General features: G+C 44.8%; 1 long non-coding RNA gene across 1 annotated transcript in view; it reads right to left on the bottom strand.

Moving 5' to 3' along the window:
* The window catches only part of LOC115107825 (uncharacterized), a 55,671-nt gene that overhangs the window by 29,431 nt on the left and 1,281 nt on the right, over positions 1-24,959 (bottom strand). The gene's annotated exons all lie outside the window — the stretch shown is intronic.

Here is a 24,959-nt window from a genome sequence, read left to right as displayed (position 1 = left end):
GAGCTATATACAGGGAGTACCAGTACCAGATCAATGTGGAGCTATATACAGGGAGTACCAGTACCAGATCAATGTGGAGCTATATACAGGGAGTACCAGTACCAGATCAATGTGGAGCTATATACAGGAGTACCAGTACCAGATCAATGTGGAGCTATATACAGGGAGTACCAGTACCAGATCAATGTGGAGCTATATACAGGGAGTACCAGTACCAGATCAATGTGGAGCTATATACAGGGAGTACCAGTACCAGATCAATGTGGAGCTATATACAGGAGTACCAGTACCAGATCAATGTGGAGCTATATACAGGGAGTACCAGTACCAGATCAATGTGGAGCTATATACAGGGAGTACCAGTACCAGATCAATGTGGAGCTATATACAGGAGTACCAGTACCAGATCAATGTGGAGCTATATACAGGGAGTACCAGTACCAGATCAATGTGGAGCTATATACAGGGAGTACCAGTACCAGATCAATGTGGAGCTATATACAGGAGTACCAGTACCAGATCAATGTGGAGCTATATACAGGGAGTACCAGTACCAGATCAATGTGGAGCTATATACAGGGAGTACCAGTACCAGATCAATGTGGAGCTATATACAGGAGTACCAGTACCAGATCAATGTGGAGCTATATACAGGAGTACCAGTACCAGATCAATGTGGAGCTATATACAGGGAGTACCAGTACCAGATCAATGTGGAGCTATATACAGGGAGTACCAGTACCAGATCAATGTGGAGCTATATACAGGAGTACCAGTACCAGATCAATGTGGAGCTATATACAGGGAGTACCAGTACCAGATCAATGTGGAGCTATATACAGGGAGTACCAGTACCAGATCAATGTGGAGCTATATACAGGGAGTACCAGTACCAGATCAATGTGGAGCTATATACAGGAGTACCAGTACCAGATCAATGTGGAGCTATATACAGGAGTACCAGTACCAGATCAATGTGGAGCTATATACAGGGAGTACCAGTACCAGATCAATGTGGAGCTATATACAGGGAGTACCAGTACCAGATCAATGTGGAGCTATATACAGGGAGTACCAGTACCAGATCAATGTGGAGCTATATACAGGGAGTACCAGTACCAGATCAATGTGGAGCTATATACAGGGAGTACCAGTACCAGATCAATGTGGAGCTATATACAGGGAGTACCAGTACCAGATCAATGTGGAGCTATATACAGGGAGTACCAGTACCAGATCAATGTGGAGCTATATACAGGGAGTACCAGTACCAGATCAATGTGGAGCTATATACAGGGAGTACCAGTACCAGATCAATGTGGAGCTATATACAGGAGTACCAGTACCAGATCAATGTGGAGCTATATACAGGGAGTACCAGTACCAGATCAATGTGGAGCTATATACAGGGAGTACCAGTACCAGATCAATGTGGAGCTATATACAGGGAGTACCAGTACCAGATCAATGTGGAGCTATATACAGGAGTACCAGTACCAGATCAATGTGGAGCTATATACAGGGAGTACCAGTACCAGATCAATGTGGAGCTATATACAGGGAGTACCAGTACCAGATCAATGTGGAGCTATATACAGGAGTACCAGTACCAGATCAATGTGGAGCTATATACAGGGAGTACCAGTACCGGATCAATGTGGAGCTATATACAGGGAGTACCAGTACCAGATCAATGTGGAGCTATATACAGGAGTACCAGTACCAGATCAATGTGGAGCTATATACAGGAGTACCAGTACCAGATCAATGTGGAGCTATATACAGGGAGTACCAGTACCAGATCAATGTGGAGCTATATACAGGGAGTACCAGTACCAGATCAATGTGGAGCTATATACAGGGAGTACCAGTACCAGATCAATGTGGAGCTATATACAGGAGTACCAGTACCAGATCAATGTGGAGCTATATACAGGGAGTACCAGTACCAGATCAATGTGGAGCTATATACAGGGAGTACCAGTACCAGATCAATGTGGAGCTATATACAGGGAGTACCAGTACCAGATCAATGTGGAGCTATATACAGGAGTACCAGTACCAGATCAATGTGGAGCTATATACAGGGAGTACCAGTACCAGATCAATGTGGAGCTATATACAGGGAGTACCAGTACCAGATCAATGTGGAGCTATATACAGGAGTACCAGTACCAGATCAATGTGGAGCTATATACAGGGAGTACCAGTACCAGATCAATGTGGAGCTATATACAGGGAGTACCAGTACCAGATCAATGTGGAGCTATATACAGGGAGTACCAGTACCAGATCAATGTGGAGCTATATACAGGGAGTACCAGTACCAGATCAATGTGGAGCTATATACAGGAGTACCAGTACCAGATCAATGTGGAGCTATATACAGGGAGTACCAGTACCAGATCAATGTGGAGCTATATACAGGGAGTACCAGTACCAGATCAATGTGGAGCTATATACAGGGAGTACCAGTACCAGATCAATGTGGAGCTATATACAGGGAGTACCAGTACCAGATCAATGTGGAGCTATATACAGGGAGTACCAGTACCAGATCAATGTGGAGCTATATACAGGGAGTACCAGTACCAGATCAATGTGGAGCTATATACAGGGAGTACCAGTACCAGATCAATGTGGAGCTATATACAGGGAGTACCAGTACCAGATCAATGTGGAGCTATATACAGGAGTACCAGTACCAGATCAATGTGGAGCTATATACAGGGAGTACCAGTACCAGATCAATGTGGAGCTATATACAGGAGTACCAGTACCAGATCAATGTGGAGCTATATACAGGAGTACCAGTACCAGATCAATGTGGAGCTATATACAGGAGTACCAGTACCAGATCAATGTGGAGCTATATACAGGAGTACCAGTACCAGATCAATGTGGAGCTATATACAGGAGTACCAGTACCAGATCAATGTGGAGCTATATACAGGAGTACCAGTACCAGATCAATGTGGAGCTATATACAGGGAGTACCAGTACCAGATCAATGTGGAGCTATATACAGGAGTAGCAGTACCAGATCAATGTGGAGCTATATACAGGGAGTACCAGTACCGGATCAATGTGGAGCTATATACAGGAGTACCAGTACCAGATCAATGTGGAGCTATATACAGGGAGTACCAGTACCAGATCAATGTGGAGCTATATACAGGGAGTACCAGTACCAGATCAATGTGGAGCTATATACAGGGAGTACCAGTACCAGATCAATGTGGAGCTATATACAGGGAGTACCAGTACCAGATCAATGTGGAGCTATATACAGGGAGTACCAGTACCAGATCAATGTGGAGCTATATACAGGGAGTACCAGTACCAGATCAATGTGGAGCTATATACAGGAGTACCAGTACCAGATCAATGTGGAGCTATATACAGGAGTACCAGTACCAGATCAATGTGGAGCTATATACAGGAGTACCAGTACCAGATCAATGTGGAGCTATATACAGGGAGTACCAGTACCAGATCAATGTGGAGCTATATACAGGGAGTAGCAGTACCAGATCAATGTGGAGCTATATACAGGGAGTACCAGTACCAGATCAATGTGGAGCTATATACAGGGAGTACCAGTACCAGATCAATGTGGAGCTATATACAGGGAGTACCAGTACCAGATCAATGTGGAGCTATATACAGGGAGTACCAGTACCAGATCAATGTGGAGCTATATACAGGAGTACCAGTACCAGATCAATGTGGAGCTATATACAGGGAGTACCAGTACCAGATCAATGTGGAGCTATATACAGGGAGTACCAGTACCAGATCAATGTGGAGCTATATACAGGAGTACCAGTACCAGATCAATGTGGAGCTATATACAGGAGTACCAGTACCAGATCAATGTGGAGCTATATACAGGGAGTACCAGTACCGGATCAATGTGGAGCTATATACAGGGAGTACCAGTACCGGATCAATGTGGAGCTATATACAGGAGTACCAGTACCGGATCAATGTGGAGCTATATACAGGGAGTACCAGTACCAGATCAATGTGGAGCTATATACAGGGAGTACCAGTACCGGATCAATGTGGAGCTATATACAGGGAGTACCAGTACCAGATCAATGTGGAGCTATATACAGGGAGTACCAGTACCAGATCAATGTGGAGCTATATACAGGAGTACCAGTACCAGATCAATGTGGAGCTATATACAGGGAGTACCAGTACCGGATCAATGTGGAGCTATATACAGGGAGTACCAGTACCAGATCAATGTGGAGCTATATACAGGGAGTACCAGTACCAGATCAATGTGGAGCTATATACAGGGAGTACCAGTACCAGATCAATGTGGAGCTATATACAGGGAGTACCAGTACCAGATCAATGTGGAGCTATATACAGGAGTACCAGTACCAGATCAATGTGGAGCTATATACAGGGAGTACCAGTACCAGATCAATGTGGAGCTATATACAGGGAGTACCAGTACCAGATCAATGTGGAGCTATATACAGGAGTACCAGTACCAGATCAATGTGGAGCTATATACAGGAGTACCAGTACCGGATCAATGTGGAGCTATATACAGGGAGTACCAGTACCAGATCAATGTGGAGCTATATACAGGGAGTACCAGTACCAGATCAATGTGGAGCTATATACAGGGAGTACCAGTACCGGATCAATGTGGAGCTATATACAGGAGTACCAGTACCAGATCAATGTGGAGCTATATACAGGGAGTACCAGTACCAGATCAATGTGGAGCTATATACAGGGAGTACCAGTACCAGATCAATGTGGAGCTATATACAGGGAGTACCAGTACCAGATCAATGTGGAGCTATATACAGGGAGTACCAGTACCAGATCAATGTGGAGCTATATACAGGAGTAGCAGTACCAGATCAATGTGGAGCTATATACAGGGAGTACCAGTACCAGATCAATGTGGAGCTATATACAGGGAGTACCAGTACCAGATCAATGTGGAGCTATATACAGGGAGTACCAGTACCAGATCAATGTGGAGCTATATACAGGGAGTACCAGTACCAGATCAATGTGGAGCTATATACAGGGAGTACCAGTACCAGATCAATGTGGAGCTATATACAGGGAGTACCAGTACCAGATCAATGTGGAGCTATATACAGGGAGTACCAGTACCAGATCAATGTGGAGCTATATACAGGGAGTACCAGTACCAGATCAATGTGGAGCTATATACAGGGAGTACCAGTACCAGATCAATGTGGAGCTATATACAGGGAGTACCAGTACCAGATCAATGTGGAGCTATATACAGGGAGTACCAGTACCAGATCAATGTGGAGCTATATACAGGGAGTACCAGTACCGGATCAATGTGGAGCTATATACAGGGAGTACCAGTACCGGATCAATGTGGAGCTATATACAGGGAGTACCAGTACCGGATCAATGTGGAGCTATATACAGGGAGTACCAGTACCAGATCAATGTGGAGCTATATACAGGGAGTACCAGTACCGGATCAATGTGGAGCTATATACAGGGAGTACCAGTACCGGATCAATGTGGAGCTATATACAGGAGTACCAGTACCGGATCAATGTGGAGCTATATACAGGGAGTACCAGTACCGGATCAATGTGGAGCTATATACAGGAGTACCAGTACCAGATCAATGTGGAGCTATATACAGGGAGTACCAGTACCAGATCAATGTGGAGCTATATACAGGAGTACCAGTACCAGATCAATGTGGAGCTATATACAGGAGTACCAGTACCAGATCAATGTGGAGCTATATACAGGAGTACCAGTACCAGATCAATGTGGAGCTATATACAGGGAGTACCAGTACCAGATCAATGTGGAGCTATATACAGGAGTACCAGTACCAGATCAATGTGGAGCTATATACAGGGAGTACCAGTACCAGATCAATGTGGAGCTATATACAGGGAGTACCAGTACCAGATCAATGTGGAGCTATATACAGGGAGTACCAGTACCAGATCAATGTGGAGCTATATACAGGGAGTACCAGTACCAGATCAATGTGGAGCTATATACAGGGAGTACCAGTACCAGATCAATGTGGAGCTATATACAGGAGTACCAGTACCAGATCAATGTGGAGCTATATACAGGAGTACCAGTACCAGATCAATGTGGAGCTATATACAGGGAGTACCAGTACCAGATCAATGTGGAGCTATATACAGGGAGTACCAGTACCAGATCAATGTGGAGCTATATACAGGGAGTACCAGTACCAGATCAATGTGGAGCTATATACAGGGAGTACCAGTACCAGATCAATGTGGAGCTATATACAGGGAGTACCAGTACCAGATCAATGTGGAGCTATATACAGGAGTACCAGTACCAGATCAATGTGGAGCTATATACAGGGAGTACCAGTACCAGATCAATGTGGAGCTATATACAGGGAGTACCAGTACCAGATCAATGTGGAGCTATATACAGGGAGTACCAGTACCAGATCAATGTGGAGCTATATACAGGGAGTACCAGTACCAGATCAATGTGGAGCTATATACAGGAGTACCAGTACCAGATCAATGTGGAGCTATATACAGGGAGTACCAGTACCAGATCAATGTGGAGCTATATACAGGAGTACCAGTACCAGATCAATGTGGAGCTATATACAGGGAGTACCAGTACCAGATCAATGTGGAGCTATATACAGGGAGTACCAGTACCAGATCAATGTGGAGCTATATACAGGGAGTACCAGTACCAGATCAATGTGGAGCTATATACAGGGAGTACCAGTACCAGATCAATGTGGAGCTATATACAGGGAGTACCAGTACCAGATCAATGTGGAGCTATATACAGGGAGTACCAGTACCAGATCAATGTGGAGCTATATACAGGAGTACCAGTACCAGATCAATGTGGAGCTATATACAGGGAGTACCAGTACCAGATCAATGTGGAGCTATATACAGGGAGTACCAGTACCAGATCAATGTGGAGCTATATACAGGAGTACCAGTACCAGATCAATGTGGAGCTATATACAGGAGTACCAGTACCAGATCAATGTGGAGCTATATACAGGAGTACCAGTACCAGATCAATGTGGAGCTATATACAGGAGTACCAGTACCAGATCAATGTGGAGCTATATACAGGAGTACCAGTACCGGATCAATGTGGAGCTATATACAGGGAGTACCAGTACCAGATCAATGTGGAGCTATATACAGGGAGTACCAGTACCAGATCAATGTGGAGCTATATACAGGGAGTACCAGTACCAGATCAATGTGGAGCTATATACAGGGAGTACCAGTACCAGATCAATGTGGAGCTATATACAGGGAGTACCAGTACCAGATCAATGTGGAGCTATATACAGGGAGTACCAGTACCGGATCAATGTGGAGCTATATACAGGGAGTACCAGTACCAGATCAATGTGGAGCTATATACAGGGAGTACCAGTACCGGATCAATGTGGAGCTATATACAGGAGTACCAGTACCAGATCAATGTGGAGCTATATACAGGGAGTACCAGTACCGGATCAATGTGGAGCTATATACAGGGAGTACCAGTACCGGATCAATGTGGAGCTATATACAGGGAGTACCAGTACCGGATCAATGTGGAGCTATATACAGGAGTACCAGTACCAGATCAATGTGGAGCTATATACAGGGAGTACCAGTACCAGATCAATGTGGAGCTATATACAGGAGTACCAGTACCAGATCAATGTGGAGCTATATACAGGAGTACCAGTACCAGATCAATGTGGAGCTATATACAGGGAGTACCAGTACCGGATCAATGTGGAGCTATATACAGGAGTACCAGTACCAGATCAATGTGGAGCTATATACAGGGAGTACCAGTACCAGATCAATGTGGAGCTATATACAGGGAGTACCAGTACCAGATCAATGTGGAGCTATATACAGGGAGTACCAGTACCAGATCAATGTGGAGCTATATACAGGGAGTACCAGTACCAGATCAATGTGGAGCTATATACAGGGAGTACCAGTACCAGATCAATGTGGAGCTATATACAGGGAGTACCAGTACCAGATCAATGTGGAGCTATATACAGGGAGTACCAGTACCAGATCAATGTGGAGCTATATACAGGGAGTACCAGTACCAGATCAATGTGGAGCTATATACAGGGAGTACCAGTACCAGATCAATGTGGAGCTATATACAGGGAGTACCAGTACCAGATCAATGTGGAGCTATATACAGGGAGTACCAGTACCAGATCAATGTGGAGCTATATACAGGGAGTACCAGTACCAGATCAATGTGGAGCTATATACAGGGAGTACCAGTACCAGATCAATGTGGAGCTATATACAGGGAGTACCAGTACCGGATCAATGTGGAGCTATATACAGGGAGTACCAGTACCAGATCAATGTGGAGCTATATACAGGAGTACCAGTACCAGATCAATGTGGAGCTATATACAGGGAGTACCAGTACCAGATCAATGTGGAGCTATATACAGGAGTACCAGTACCAGATCAATGTGGAGCTATATACAGGGAGTACCAGTACCAGATCAATGTGGAGCTATATACAGGGAGTACCAGTACCAGATCAATGTGGAGCTATATACAGGGAGTACCAGTACCAGATCAATGTGGAGCTATATACAGGGAGTACCAGTACCAGATCAATGTGGAGCTATATACAGGGAGTACCAGTACCAGATCAATGTGGAGCTATATACAGGAGTACCAGTACCAGATCAATGTGGAGCTATATACAGGAGTACCAGTACCAGATCAATGTGGAGCTATATACAGGGAGTACCAGTACCAGATCAATGTGGAGCTATATACAGGAGTACCAGTACCAGATCAATGTGGAGCTATATACAGGGAGTACCAGTACCAGATCAATGTGGAGCTATATACAGGAGTACCAGTACCAGATCAATGTGGAGCTATATACAGGGAGTACCAGTACCGGATCAATGTGGAGCTATATACAGGGAGTACCAGTACCAGATCAATGTGGAGCTATATACAGGAGTACCAGTACCAGATCAATGTGGAGCTATATACAGGGAGTACCAGTACCAGATCAATGTGGAGCTATATACAGGGAGTACCAGTACCAGATCAATGTGGAGCTATATACAGGAGTACCAGTACCAGATCAATGTGGAGCTATATACAGGAGTACCAGTACCAGATCAATGTGGAGCTATATACAGGAGTACCAGTACCAGATCAATGTGGAGCTATATACAGGGAGTACCAGTACCAGATCAATGTGGAGCTATATACAGGGAGTACCAGTACCGGATCAATGTGGAGCTATATACAGGAGTACCAGTACCAGATCAATGTGGAGCTATATACAGGGAGTACCAGTACCAGATCAATGTGGAGCTATATACAGGAGTACCAGTACCGGATCAATGTGGAGCTATATACAGGGAGTACCAGTACCAGATCAATGTGGAGCTATATACAGGGAGTACCAGTACCAGATCAATGTGGAGCTATATACAGGAGTACCAGTACCAGATCAATGTGGAGCTATATACAGGGAGTACCAGTACCAGATCAATGTGGAGCTATATACAGGGAGTACCAGTACCAGATCAATGTGGAGCTATATACAGGGAGTACCAGTACCAGATCAATGTGGAGCTATATACAGGAGTACCAGTACCAGATCAATGTGGAGCTATATACAGGAGTACCAGTACCAGATCAATGTGGAGCTATATACAGGGAGTACCAGTACCAGATCAATGTGGAGCTATATACAGGGAGTACCAGTACCAGATCAATGTGGAGCTATATACAGGGAGTACCAGTACCAGATCAATGTGGAGCTATATACAGGGAGTACCAGTACCGGATCAATGTGGAGCTATATACAGGGAGTACCAGATCAATGTGGAGCTATATACAGGGAGTACCAGTACCAGATCAATGTGGAGCTATATACAGGGAGTACCAGTACCAGATCAATGTGGAGCTATATACAGGGAGTACCAGTACCAGATCAATGTGGAGCTATATACAGGGAGTACCAGTACCAGATCAATGTGGAGCTATATACAGGGAGTAGCAGTACCAGATCAATGTGGAGCTATATACAGGGAGTACCAGTACCAGATCAATGTGGAGCTATATACAGGGAGTACCAGTACCAGATCAATGTGGAGCTATATACAGGGAGTACCAGTACCAGATCAATGTGGAGCTATATACAGGGAGTACCAGTACCAGATCAATGTGGAGCTATATACAGGAGTACCAGTACCAGATCAATGTGGAGCTATATACAGGGAGTACCAGTACCAGATCAATGTGGAGCTATATACAGGGAGTACCAGTACCGGATCAATGTGGAGCTATATACAGGGAGTACCAGTACCGGATCAATGTGGAGCTATATACAGGGAGTACCAGTACCAGATCAATGTGGAGCTATATACAGGGAGTACCAGTACCAGATCAATGTGGAGCTATATACAGGGAGTACCAGTACCAGATCAATGTGGAGCTATATACAGGGAGTACCAGTACCAGATCAATGTGGAGCTATATACAGGGAGTACCAGTACCAGATCAATGTGGAGCTATATACAGGGAGTACCAGTACCAGATCAATGTGGAGCTATATACAGGGAGTACCAGTACCAGATCAATGTGGAGCTATATACAGGGAGTACCAGTACCAGATCAATGTGGAGCTATATACAGGGAGTACCAGTACCAGATCAATGTGGAGCTATATACAGGGAGTACCAGTACCAGATCAATGTGGAGCTATATACAGGAGTACCAGTACCAGATCAATGTGGAGCTATATACAGGGAGTACCAGTACCAGATCAATGTGGAGCTATATACAGGGAGTACCAGTACCAGATCAATGTGGAGCTATATACAGGGAGTACCAGTACCAGATCAATGTGGAGCTATATACAGGGAGTACCAGTACCAGATCAATGTGGAGCTATATACAGGGAGTACCAGTACCAGATCAATGTGGAGCTATATACAGGGAGTACCAGTACCAGATCAATGTGGAGCTATATACAGGAGTACCAGTACCAGATCAATGTGGAGCTATATACAGGGAGTACCAGTACCAGATCAATGTGGAGCTATATACAGGGAGTACCAGTACCAGATCAATGTGGAGCTATATACAGGAGTACCAGTACCAGATCAATGTGGAGCTATATACAGGGAGTACCAGTACCGGATCAATGTGGAGCTATATACAGGAGTACCAGTACCAGATCAATGTGGAGCTATATACAGGAGTACCAGTACCAGATCAATGTGGAGCTATATACAGGAGTACCAGTACCAGATCAATGTGGAGCTATATACAGGAGTACCAGTACCGGATCAATGTGGAGCTATATACAGGGAGTACCAGTACCAGATCAATGTGGAGCTATATACAGGAGTACCAGTACCAGATCAATGTGGAGCTATATACAGGGAGTACCAGTACCAGATCAATGTGGAGCTATATACAGGAGTACCAGTACCGGATCAATGTGGAGCTATATACAGGGAGTACCAGTACCAGATCAATGTGGAGCTATATACAGGGAGTACCAGTACCGGATCAATGTGGAGCTATATACAGGGAGTACCAGTACCGGATCAATGTGGAGCTATATACAGGGAGTACCAGTACCAGATCAATGTGGAGCTATATACAGGGAGTACCAGTACCGGATCAATGTGGAGCTATATACAGGAGTACCAGTACCAGATCAATGTGGAGCTATATACAGGAGTACCAGTACCAGATCAATGTGGAGCTATATACAGGAGTACCAGTACCAGATCAATGTGGAGCTATATACAGGGAGTACCAGTACCAGATCAATGTGGAGCTATATACAGGGAGTACCAGTACCAGATCAATGTGGAGCTATATACAGGGAGTACCAGTACCAGATCAATGTGGAGCTATATACAGGGAGTACCAGTACCAGATCAATGTGGAGCTATATACAGGAGTACCAGTACCAGATCAATGTGGAGCTATATACAGGGAGTACCAGTACCAGATCAATGTGGAGCTATATACAGGGAGTACCAGTACCAGATCAATGTGGAGCTATATACAGGAGTACCAGTACCAGATCAATGTGGAGCTATATACAGGAGTACCAGTACCAGATCAATGTGGAGCTATATACAGGGAGTACCAGTACCGGATCAATGTGGAGCTATATACAGGGAGTACCAGTACCAGATCAATGTGGAGCTATATACAGGAGTACCAGTACCAGATCAATGTGGAGCTATATACAGGAGTACCAGTACCAGATCAATGTGGAGCTATATACAGGAGTACCAGTACCAGATCAATGTGGAGCTATATACAGGAGTACCAGTACCAGATCAATGTGGAGCTATATACAGGGAGTACCAGTACCAGATCAATGTGGAGCTATATACAGGGAGTACCAGTACCAGATCAATGTGGAGCTATATACAGGAGTACCAGTACCAGATCAATGTGGAGCTATATACAGGGAGTACCAGTACCAGATCAATGTGGAGCTATATACAGGGAGTACCAGTACCAGATCAATGTGGAGCTATATACAGGAGTACCAGTACCAGATCAATGTGGAGCTATATACAGGAGTACCAGTACCAGATCAATGTGGAGCTATATACAGGAGTACCAGTACCAGATCAATGTGGAGCTATATACAGGGAGTACCAGTACCGGATCAATGTGGAGCTATATACAGGGAGTACCAGTACCAGATCAATGTGGAGCTATATACAGGGAGTACCAGTACCAGATCAATGTGGAGCTATATACAGGGAGTACCAGTACCAGATCAATGTGGAGCTATATACAGGGAGTACCAGTACCAGATCAATGTGGAGCTATATACAGGGAGTACCAGTACCAGATCAATGTGGAGCTATATACAGGAGTACCAGTACCAGATCAATGTGGAGCTATATACAGGGAGTACCAGTACCAGATCAATGTGGAGCTATATACAGGGAGTACCAGTACCAGATCAATGTGGAGCTATATACAGGAGTACCAGTACCGGATCAATGTGGAGCTATATACAGGGAGTACCAGTACCGGATCAATGTGGAGCTATATACAGGGAGTACCAGTACCGGATCAATGTGGAGCTATATACAGGGAGTACCAGTACCGGATCAATGTGGAGCTATATACAGGGAGTACCAGTACCGGATCAATGTGGAGCTATATACAGGGAGTACCAGTACCGGATCAATGTGGAGCTATATACAGGAGTACCAGTACCAGATCAATGTGGAGCTATATACAGGGAGTACCAGTACCGGATCAATGTGGAGCTATATACAGGGAGTACCAGTACCAGATCAATGTGGAGCTATATACAGGAGTACCAGTACCAGATCAATGTGGAGCTATATACAGGGAGTACCAGTACGGATCAATGTGGAGCTATATACAGGAGTACCAGTACCAGATCAATGTGGAGCTATATACAGGGAGTACCAGTACCAGATCAATGTGGAGCTATATACAGGGAGTACCAGTACCAGATCAATGTGGAGCTATATACAGGGAGTACCAGTACCAGATCAATGTGGAGCTATATACAGGGAGTACCAGTACCAGATCAATGTGGAGCTATATACAGGAGTACCAGTACCAGATCAATGTGGAGCTATATACAGGGAGTACCAGTACCAGATCAATGTGGAGCTATATACAGGGAGTACCAGTACCAGATCAATGTGGAGCTATATACAGGGAGTACCAGTACCAGATCAATGTGGAGCTATATACAGGAGTACCAGTACCAGATCAATGTGGAGCTATATACAGGGAGTACCAGTACCAGATCAATGTGGAGCTATATACAGGGAGTACCAGTACCAGATCAATGTGGAGCTATATACAGGGAGTACCAGTACCAGATCAATGTGGAGCTATATACAGGGTACCAGTACCAGATCAATGTGGAGCTATATACAGGAGTACCAGTACCAGATCAATGTGGAGCTATATACAGGAGTAGCAGTACCAGATCAATGTGGAGCTATATACAGGGAGTACCAGTACCAGATCAATGTGGAGCTATATACAGGGAGTACCAGTACCAGATCAATGTGGAGCTATATACAGGAGTACCAGTACCAGATCAATGTGGAGCTATATACAGGGAGTACCAGTACCAGATCAATGTGGAGCTATATACAGGAGTACCAGTACCAGATCAATGTGGAGCTATATACAGGGAGTACCAGTACCAGATCAATGTGGAGCTATATACAGGGAGTACCAGTACCAGATCAATGTGGAGCTATATACAGGGAGTACCAGTACCAGATCAATGTGGAGCTATATACAGGGAGTACCAGTACCAGATCAATGTGGAGCTATATACAGGAGTACCAGTACCAGATCAATGTGGAGCTATATACAGGGAGTACCAGTACCGGATCAATGTGGAGCTATATACAGGGAGTACCAGTACCGGATCAATGTGGAGCTATATACAGGGAGTACCAGTACCAGATCAATGTGGAGCTATATACAGGAGTACCAGTACCAGATCAATGTGGAGCTATATACAGGGAGTACCAGTACCAGATCAATGTGGAGCTATATACAGGAGTACCAGTACCAGATCAATGTGGAGCTATATACAGGGAGTACCAGTACCGGATCAATGTGGAGCTATATACAGGAGTACCAGTACCAGATCAATGTGGAGCTATATACAGGAGTACCAGTACCAGATCAATGTGGAGCTATATACAGGAGTACCAGTACCAGATCAATGTGGAGCTATATACAGGGAGTACCAGTACCAGATCAATGTGGAGCTATATACAGGGAGTACCAGTACCAGATCAATGTGGAGCTATATACAGGGAGTACCAGTACCAGATCAATGTGGAGCTATATACAGGGAGTACCAGTACCAGATCAATGTGGAGCTATATACAGGGAGTACCAGTACCGGATCAATGTGGAGCTATATACAGGGAGTACCAGTACCAGATCAATGTGGAGCTATATACAGGGAGTACCAGTACCAGATCAATGTGGAGCTATATACAGGAGTACCAGTACCAGATCAATGTGGAGCTATATACAGGGAGTACCAGTACCAGATCAATGTGGAGCTATATACAGGGAGTACCAGTACCAGATCAATGTGGAGCTATATACAGGGAGTACCAGTACCAGATCAATGTGGAGCTATATACAGGAGTACCAGTACCGGATCAATGTGGAGCTATATACAGGAGTACCAGTACCAGATCAATGTGGAGCTATATACAGGAGTACCAGTACCAGATCAATGTGGAGCTATATACAGGGAGTACCAGTACCAGATCAATGTGGAGCTATATACAGGGAGTACCAGTACCAGATCAATGTGGAGCTATATACAGGGAGTACCAGTACCAGATCAATGTGGAGCTATATACAGGGAGTACCAGTACCAGATCAATGTGGAGCTATATACAGGGAGTACCAGTACCGGATCAATGTGGAGCTATATACAGGAGTACCAGTACCAGATCAATGTGGAGCTATATACAGGAGTACCAGTACCAGATCAATGTGGAGCTATATACAGGGAGTACCAGTACCAGATCAATGTGGAGCTATATACAGGAGTACCAGTACCAGATCAATGTGGAGCTATATACAGGGAGTACCAGTACCAGATCAATGTGGAGCTATATACAGGGAGTACCAGTACCGGATCAATGTGGAGCTATATACAGGGAGTACCAGTACCAGATCAATGTGGAGCTATATACAGGGAGTACCAGTACCAGATCAATGTGGAGCTATATACAGGAGTACCAGTACCAGATCAATGTGGAGCTATATACAGGGAGTACCAGTACCAGATCAATGTGGAGCTATATACAGGAGTACCAGTACCAGATCAATGTGGAGCTATATACAGGGAGTACCAGTACCAGATCAATGTGGAGCTATATACAGGGAGTACCAGTACCAGATCAATGTGGAGCTATATACAGGAGTACCAGTACCAGATCAATGTGGAGCTATATACAGGGAGTACCAGTACCAGATCAATGTGGAGCTATATACAGGGAGTACCAGTACCAGATCAATGTGGAGCTATATACAGGAGTACCAGTACCAGATCAATGTGGAGCTATATACAGGGAGTACCAGTACCAGATCAATGTGGAGCTATATACAGGAGTACCAGTACCAGATCAATGTGGAGCTATATACAGGAGTACCAGTACCGGATCAATGTGGAGCTATATACAGGAGTACCAGTACCAGATCAATGTGGAGCTATATACAGGGAGTACCAGTACCGGATCAATGTGGAGCTATATACAGGAGTACCAGTACCAGATCAATGTGGAGCTATATACAGGGAGTACCAGTACCAGATCAATGTGGAGCTATATACAGGGAGTACCAGTACCGGATCAATGTGGAGCTATATACAGGGAGTACCAGTACCAGATCAATGTGGAGCTATATACAGGAGTACCAGTACCAGATCAATGTGGAGCTATATACAGGAGTACCAGTACCAGATCAATGTGGAGCTATATACAGGGAGTACCAGTACCAGATCAATGTGGAGCTATATACAGGGAGTACCAGTACCAGATCAATGTGGAGCTATATACAGGGAGTACCAGTACCAGATCAATGTGGAGCTATATACAGGAGTACCAGTACCGGATCAATGTGGAGCTATATACAGGGAGTACCAGTACCAGATCAATGTGGAGCTATATACAGGAGTACCAGTACCAGATCAATGTGGAGCTATATACAGGGAGTACCAGTACCAGATCAATGTGGAGCTATATACAGGGAGTACCAGTACCAGATCAATGTGGAGCTATATACAGGAGTACCAGTACCGGATCAATGTGGAGCTATATACAGGAGTACCAGTACCAGATCAATGTGGAGCTATATACAGGAGTACCAGTACCAGATCAATGTGGAGCTATATACAGGGAGTACCAGTACCAGATCAATGTGGAGCTATATACAGGGAGTACCAGTACCAGATCAATGTGGAGCTATATACAGGAGTACCAGTACCAGATCAATGTGGAGCTATATACAGGAGTACCAGTACCAGATCAATGTGGAGCTATATACAGGGAGTACCAGTACCAGATCAATGTGGAGCTATATACAGGGAGTACCAGTACCAGATCAATGTGGAGCTATATACAGGGAGTACCAGTACCAGATCAATGTGGAGCTATATACAGGGAGTACCAGTACCAGATCAATGTGGAGCTATATACAGGGAGTACCAGTACCAGATCAATGTGGAGCTATATACAGGGAGTACCAGTACCAGATCAATGTGGAGCTATATACAGGGAGTACCAGTACCAGATCAATGTGGAGCTATATACAGGGAGTACCAGTACCAGATCAATGTGGAGCTATATACAGGGAGTACCAGTACCAGATCAATGTGGAGCTATATACAGGGAGTACCAGTACCAGATCAATGTGGAGCTATATACAGGAGTACCAGTACCAGATCAATGTGGAGCTATATACAGGAGTACCAGTACCAGATCAATGTGGAGCTATATACAGGAGTACCAGTACCAGATCAATGTGGAGCTATATACAGGAGTACCAGTACCAGATCAATGTGGAGCTATATACAGGGAGTACCAGTACCAGATCAATGTGGAGCTATATACAGGAGTACCAGTACCAGATCAATGTGGAGCTATATACAGGAGTACCAGTACCAGATCAATGTGGAGCTATATACAGGGAGTACCAGTACCGGATCAATGTGGAGCTATATACAGGAGTACCAGTACCGGATCAATGTGGAGCTATATACAGGGAGTACCAGTACCAGATCAATGTGGAGCTATATACAGGAGTACCAGTACCAGATCAATGTGGAGCTATATACAGGGAGTACCAGTACCGGATCAATGTGGAGCTATATACAGGAGTACCAGTACCAGATCAATGTGGAGCTATATACAGGAGTACCAGTACCAGATCAATGTGGAGCTATATACAGGGAGTACCAGTACCGGATCAATGTGGAGCTATATACAGGGAGTACCAGTACCGGATCAATGTGGAGCTATATACAGGGAGTACCAGTACCGGATCAATGTGGAGCTATATACAGGGAGTACCAGTACCAGATCAATGTGGAGCTATATACAGGAGTACCAGTACCAGATCAATGTGGAGCTATATACAGGGAGTACCAGTACCAGATCAATGTGGAGCTATATACAGGAGTACCAGTACCAGATCAATGTGGAGCTATATACAGGGAGTACCAGTACCAGATCAATGTGGAGCTATATACAGGGAGTACCAGTACCAGATCAATGTGGAGCTATATACAGGAGTACCAGTACCAGATCAATGTGGAGCTATATACAGGGAGTACCAGTACCAGATCAATGTGGAGCTATATACAGGGAGTACCAGTACCAGATCAATGTGGAGCTATATACAGGAGTACCAGTACCGGATCAATGTGGAGCTATATACAGGGAGTACCAGTACCAGATCAATGTGGAGCTATATACAGGGAGTACCAGTACCAGATCAATGTGGAGCTATATACAGGGAGTACCAGTACCAGATCAATGTGGAGCTATATACAGGAGTACCAGTACCGGATCAATGTGGAGCTATATACAGGGAGTACCAGTACCGGATCAATGTGGAGCTATATACAGGAGTACCAGTACCGGATCAATGTGGAGCTATATACAGGGAGTACCAGTACCAGATCAATGTGGAGCTATATACAGGGAGTACCAGTACCGGATCAATGTGGAGCTATATACAGGGAGTACCAGTACCAGATCAATGTGGAGCTATATACAGGGAGTACCAGTACCGGATCAATGTGGAGCTATATACAGGAGTACCAGTACCAGATCAATGTGGAGCTATATACAGGGAGTACCAGTACCGGATCAATGTGGAGCTATATACAGGGAGTACCAGTACCAGATCAATGTGGAGCTATATACAGGGAGTACCAGTACCGGATCAATGTGGAGCTATATACAGGGAGTACCAGTACCGGATCAATGTGGAGCTATATACAGGGAGTACCAGTACCGGATCAATGTGGAGCTATATACAGGGAGTACCAGTACCGGATCAATGTGGAGCTATATACAGGGAGTACCAGTACCAGATCAATGTGGAGCTATATACAGGCAGTACCAGTACCAGATCAATGTGGAGCTATATACAGGGAGTACCAGTACCAGATCAATGTGGAGCTATATACAGGAGTACCAGTACCAGATCAATGTGGAGCTATATACAGGGAGTACCAGTACCAGATCAATGTGGAGCTATATACAGGGAGTACCAGTACCGGATCAATGTGGAGCTATATACAGGGAGTACCAGTACCAGATCAATGTGGAGCTATATACAGGGAGTACCAGTACCAGATCAATGTGGAGCTATATACAGGGAGTACCAGTACCAGATCAATGTGGAGCTATATACAGGGAGTACCAGTACCAGATCAATGTGGAGCTATATACAGGGAGTACCAGTACCAGATCAATGTGGAGCTATATACAGGGAGTACCAGTACCGGATCAATGTGGAGCTATATACAGGGAGTACCAGTACCAGATCAATGTGGAGCTATATACAGGGAGTACCAGTACCAGATCAATGTGGAGCTATATACAGGGAGTACCAGTACCAGATCAATGTGGAGCTATATACAGGGAGTACCAGTACCAGATCAATGTGGAGCTATATACAGGGAGTACCAGTACCAGATCAATGTGGAGCTATATACAGGGAGTACCAGTACCAGATCAATGTGGAGCTATATACAGGGAGTACCAGTACCAGATCAATGTGGAGCTATATACAGGGAGTACCAGTACCAGATCAATGTGGAGCTATATACAGGAGTACCAGTACCAGATCAATGTGGAGCTATATACAGGGAGTACCAGTACCAGATCAATGTGGAGCTATATACAGGAGTACCAGTACCAGATCAATGTGGAGCTATATACAGGGAGTACCAGTACCAGATCAATGTGGAGCTATATACAGGAGTACCAGTACCGGATCAATGTGGAGCTATATACAGGAGTACCAGTACCAGATCAATGTGGAGCTATATACAGGAGTACCAGTACCAGATCAATGTGGAGCTATATACAGGAGTACCAGTACCAGATCAATGTGGAGCTATATACAGGGAGTACCAGTACCAGATCAATGTGGAGCTATATACAGGGAGTACCAGTACCAGATCAATGTGGAGCTATATACAGGGAGTACCAGTACCGGATCAATGTGGAGCTATATACAGGAGTACCAGTACCAGATCAATGTGGAGCTATATACAGGGAGTACCAGTACCAGATCAATGTGGAGCTATATACAGGGAGTACCAGTACCAGATCAATGTGGAGCTATATACAGGGAGTACCAGTACCGGATCAATGTGGAGCTATATACAGGGAGTACCAGTACCAGATCAATGTGGAGCTATATACAGGGAGTACCAGTACCAGATCAATGTGGAGCTATATACAGGGAGTACCAGTACCAGATCAATGTGGAGCTATATACAGGGAGTACCAGTACCAGATCAATGTGGAGCTATATACAGGGAGTACCAGTACCAGATCAATGTGGAGCTATATACAGGGAGTACCAGTACCAGATCAATGTGGAGCTATATACAGGAGTACCAGTACCAGATCAATGTGGAGCTATATACAGGGAGTACCAGTACCAGATCAATGTGGAGCTATATACAGGAGTACCAGTACCAGATCAATGTGGAGCTATATACAGGAGTACCAGTACCAGATCAATGTGGAGCTATATACAGGAGTACCAGTACCAGATCAATGTGGAGCTATATACAGGGAGTACCAGTACCAGATCAATGTGGAGCTATATACAGGGAGTACCAGTACCAGATCAATGTGGAGCTATATACAGGGAGTACCAGTACCAGATCAATGTGGAGCTATATACAGGGAGTACCAGTACCAGATCAATGTGGAGCTATATACAGGAGTACCAGTACCAGATCAATGTGGAGCTATATACAGGGAGTACCAGTACCAGATCAATGTGGAGCTATATACAGGGAGTACCAGTACCAGATCAATGTGGAGCTATATACAGGGAGTACCAGTACCAGATCAATGTGGAGCTATATACAGGGAGTACCAGTACCAGATCAATGTGGAGCTATATACAGGGAGTACCAGTACCGGATCAATGTGGAGCTATATACAGGGAGTACCAGTACCAGATCAATGTGGAGCTATATACAGGGAGTACCAGTACCAGATCAATGTGGAGCTATATACAGGGAGTACCAGTACCAGATCAATGTGGAGCTATATACAGGAGTACCAGTACCGGATCAATGTGGAGCTATATACAGGGAGTACCAGTACCAGATCAATGTGGAGCTATATACAGGAGTACCAGTACCAGATCAATGTGGAGCTATATACAGGGAGTACCAGTACCAGATCAATGTGGAGCTATATACAGGGAGTACCAGTACCAGATCAATGTGGAGCTATATACAGGGAGTACCAGTACCGGATCAATGTGGAGCTATATACAGGGAGTACCAGTACCAGATCAATGTGGAGCTATATACAGGGAGTACCAGTACCGGATCAATGTGGAGCTATATACAGGGAGTACCAGTACCAGATCAATGTGGAGCTATATACAGGGAGTACCAGTACCAGATCAATGTGGAGCTATATACAGGGAGTACCAGTACCAGATCAATGTGGAGCTATATACAGGAGTACCAGTACCGGATCAATGTGGAGCTATATACAGGGAGTACCAGTACCAGATCAATGTGGAGCTATATACAGGGAGTACCAGTACCAGATCAATGTGGAGCTATATACAGGGAGTACCAGTACCAGATCAATGTGGAGCTATATACAGGGAGTACCAGTACCAGATCAATGTGGAGCTATATACAGGGAGTACCAGTACCAGATCAATGTGGAGCTATATACAGGGAGTACCAGTACCAGATCAATGTGGAGCTATATACAGGGAGTACCAGTACCAGATCAATGTGGAGCTATATACAGGGAGTACCAGATCAATGTGGAGCTATATACAGGGAGTACCAGATCAATGTGGAGCTATATACAGGGAGTACCAGTACCGGATCAATGTGGAGCTATATACAGGGAGTACCAGTACCAGATCAATGTGGAGCTATATACAGGGAGTACCAGTACCAGATCAATGTGGAGCTATATACAGGGAGTACCAGTACCGGATCAATGTGGAGCTATATACAGGGAGTACCAGTACCAGATCAATGTGGAGCTATATACAGGAGTACCAGTACCAGATCAATGTGGAGCTATATACAGGAGTACCAGTACCGGATCAATGTGGAGCTATATACAGGGAGTACCAGTACCAGATCAATGTGGAGCTATATACAGGGAGTACCAGTACCGGATCAATGTGGAGCTATATACAGGGAGTACCAGTACCAGATCAATGTGGAGCTATATACAGGGAGTACCAGTACCGGATCAATGTGGAGCTATATACAGGGAGTACCAGTACCAGATCAATGTGGAGCTATATACAGGGAGTACCAGATCAATGTGGAGCTATATACAGGGAGTACCAGATCAATGTGGAGCTATATACAGGAGTACCAGTACCGGATCAATGTGGAGCTATATACAGGAGTACCAGTACCAGATCAATGTGGAGCTATATACAGGAGTACCAGTACCAGATCAATGTGGAGCTATATACAGGAGTACCAGTACCGGATCAATGTGGAGCTATATACAGGGAGTACCAGTACCAGATCAATGTGGAGCTATATACAGGAGTACCAGTACCAGATCAATGTGGAGCTATATACAGGGAGTACCAGTACCAGATCAATGTGGAGCTATATACAGGGAGTACCAGTACCAGATCAATGTGGAGCTATATACAGCTATATACAGGGAGTACCAGTACCAGATCAATGTGGAGCTATATACAGGGAGTACCAGTACCAGATCAATGTGGAGCTATATACAGGGAGTAGCAGTACCAGATCAATGTGGAGCTATATACAGGGAGTAGCAGTACCAGATCAATGTGGAGCTATATACAGGGAGTACCAGTACCAGATCAATGTGGAGCTATATACAGGGAGTACCAGTACCAGATCAATGTGGAGCTATATACAGGGAGTACCAGTACCAGATCAATGTGGAGCTATATACAGGGAGTACCAGTACCGGATCAATGTGGAGCTATATACAGGGAGTACCAGTACCAGATCAATGTGGAGCTATATACAGGGAGTACCAGTACCAGATCAATGTGGAGCTATATACAGGGAGTACCAGTACCAGATCAATGTGGAGCTATATACAGGGAGTACCAGTACCAGATCAATGTGGAGAGGTACACGGTATTTGAGGTAGATATGTACATGAAGACAGGGTAGTGACTAGGCATCAGGATAGATAATAATAACAGTTCACCTGTCTTTGTGCTTGTCTCCGCCCCCCCTCCAGGTGCCCATCTTCCCTATTGTCCCGTGTATTTATACCTGTGTTCTATGTTTGTCTGTTGCCAGTTAGTCTAAACCTGTCAAGTCTTACCAGCAGTCTTTCCCGCCTTCCTGTCTCTCTAGTTCTGTTTCAGAGTTTTTCCCGGTTCTGACCTTTCTGCCTGCCATCCTGTACCTGCCTGACTCTGACCAGATCACGAAACTCTGCCTGCACTGACCCCGAGCCTGCCTGCCGTCCTGTACCTGCCTGACTCTGACCAGATCACTAAACTCTGCCTGCCCTGACCCCGAGCCTGCCTGCCGTCCTGTACCTGCCAGACTCTGACCAGATCACGAAACTCTGCCTGCCCTGACCCCGAGCCTGCCTGCCGTCCTGTACCTGCCAGACTCTGACCAGATCACGAAACTCTGCCTGCCCTGACCCCGAGCCTGCCTGCCGTCCTGTACCTGCCAGACTCTGACCAGATCACGAAACTCTGCTTGCCCTGACCTGCCCTTTGTTTCTAAATAATCTGAGAACTGTCCTATCCACCTCCCGTCTCTGGGACATATCCTGAGTCATGATACACAGAGTAGCAGCAGCATATGATGAGTGTAAAAGTGTGTGTGTGTGTGAATGTGTGTACAGTATGTACTGTCTGTGTGTGTTGTGTCCGTATGCATGTGTGTGTTTATGTAGTGTATGTGAATGTGTGTGGGTTTTGTATGGGAATGACAATGTAGTGTATATGGTGTGTATATAAAGTCTAATGGGTATTTATAGGTCAGTGAAAAGAAGTCAGCGGTGATGCAGCCAGTCAAGATGCTCTTGATAGTGCAGCTGTAGAACTTTTTGAGGATCTGAGGGCCTACCTTACAAGTTGTTTTCCGACCCGTGCCTCTGACTCTTTGGCAACACATTTCCCATTTTGTAGATGGTTCTGATTAAGAGGCTGTCATTTGCATCGCTGAGCAATGCCCAATAAATAAATAAAAATGTTAGATGCTAACATTGCTAGATGCTAACATGGTAACACCCCCCTCCAAAACCAAATCATTGCGCGGCAGGGTAGCCTAGTGGTTAGAGCGTTGGAAGGTTGCAATTTCAAACCCCTGAGCCGGGGAAGGCCGTCATTGTAAAATAAGAATTTGTTCTTAACTGACTTGCCTAGCTAAACAAATACAAATGACTTGAATGCTTCTCCAATGTTGTTCCCTAAGATGAAAAGTTACTATTAAAATAACTATAGGTATCTAAAAAAAATTGCTGACATGGGCTAATTGAGTGACTGACAGTGACTGACACCATGAGGAAAACTGCTGATACAATCAAATTGCGAAATTTCTCCTTGTTTATTCTACTATTCTGTCAACAGTATGCTGAGACCTGAGCAATG

Source organism: Oncorhynchus nerka, linkage group LG24 (assembly GCF_034236695.1).
Source record: "Oncorhynchus nerka isolate Pitt River linkage group LG24, Oner_Uvic_2.0, whole genome shotgun sequence".
NCBI classification, from domain to species: domain Eukaryota; kingdom Metazoa; phylum Chordata; class Actinopteri; order Salmoniformes; family Salmonidae; genus Oncorhynchus; species Oncorhynchus nerka.
This window is presented reverse-complemented; position numbering and strand designations above follow the sequence as displayed.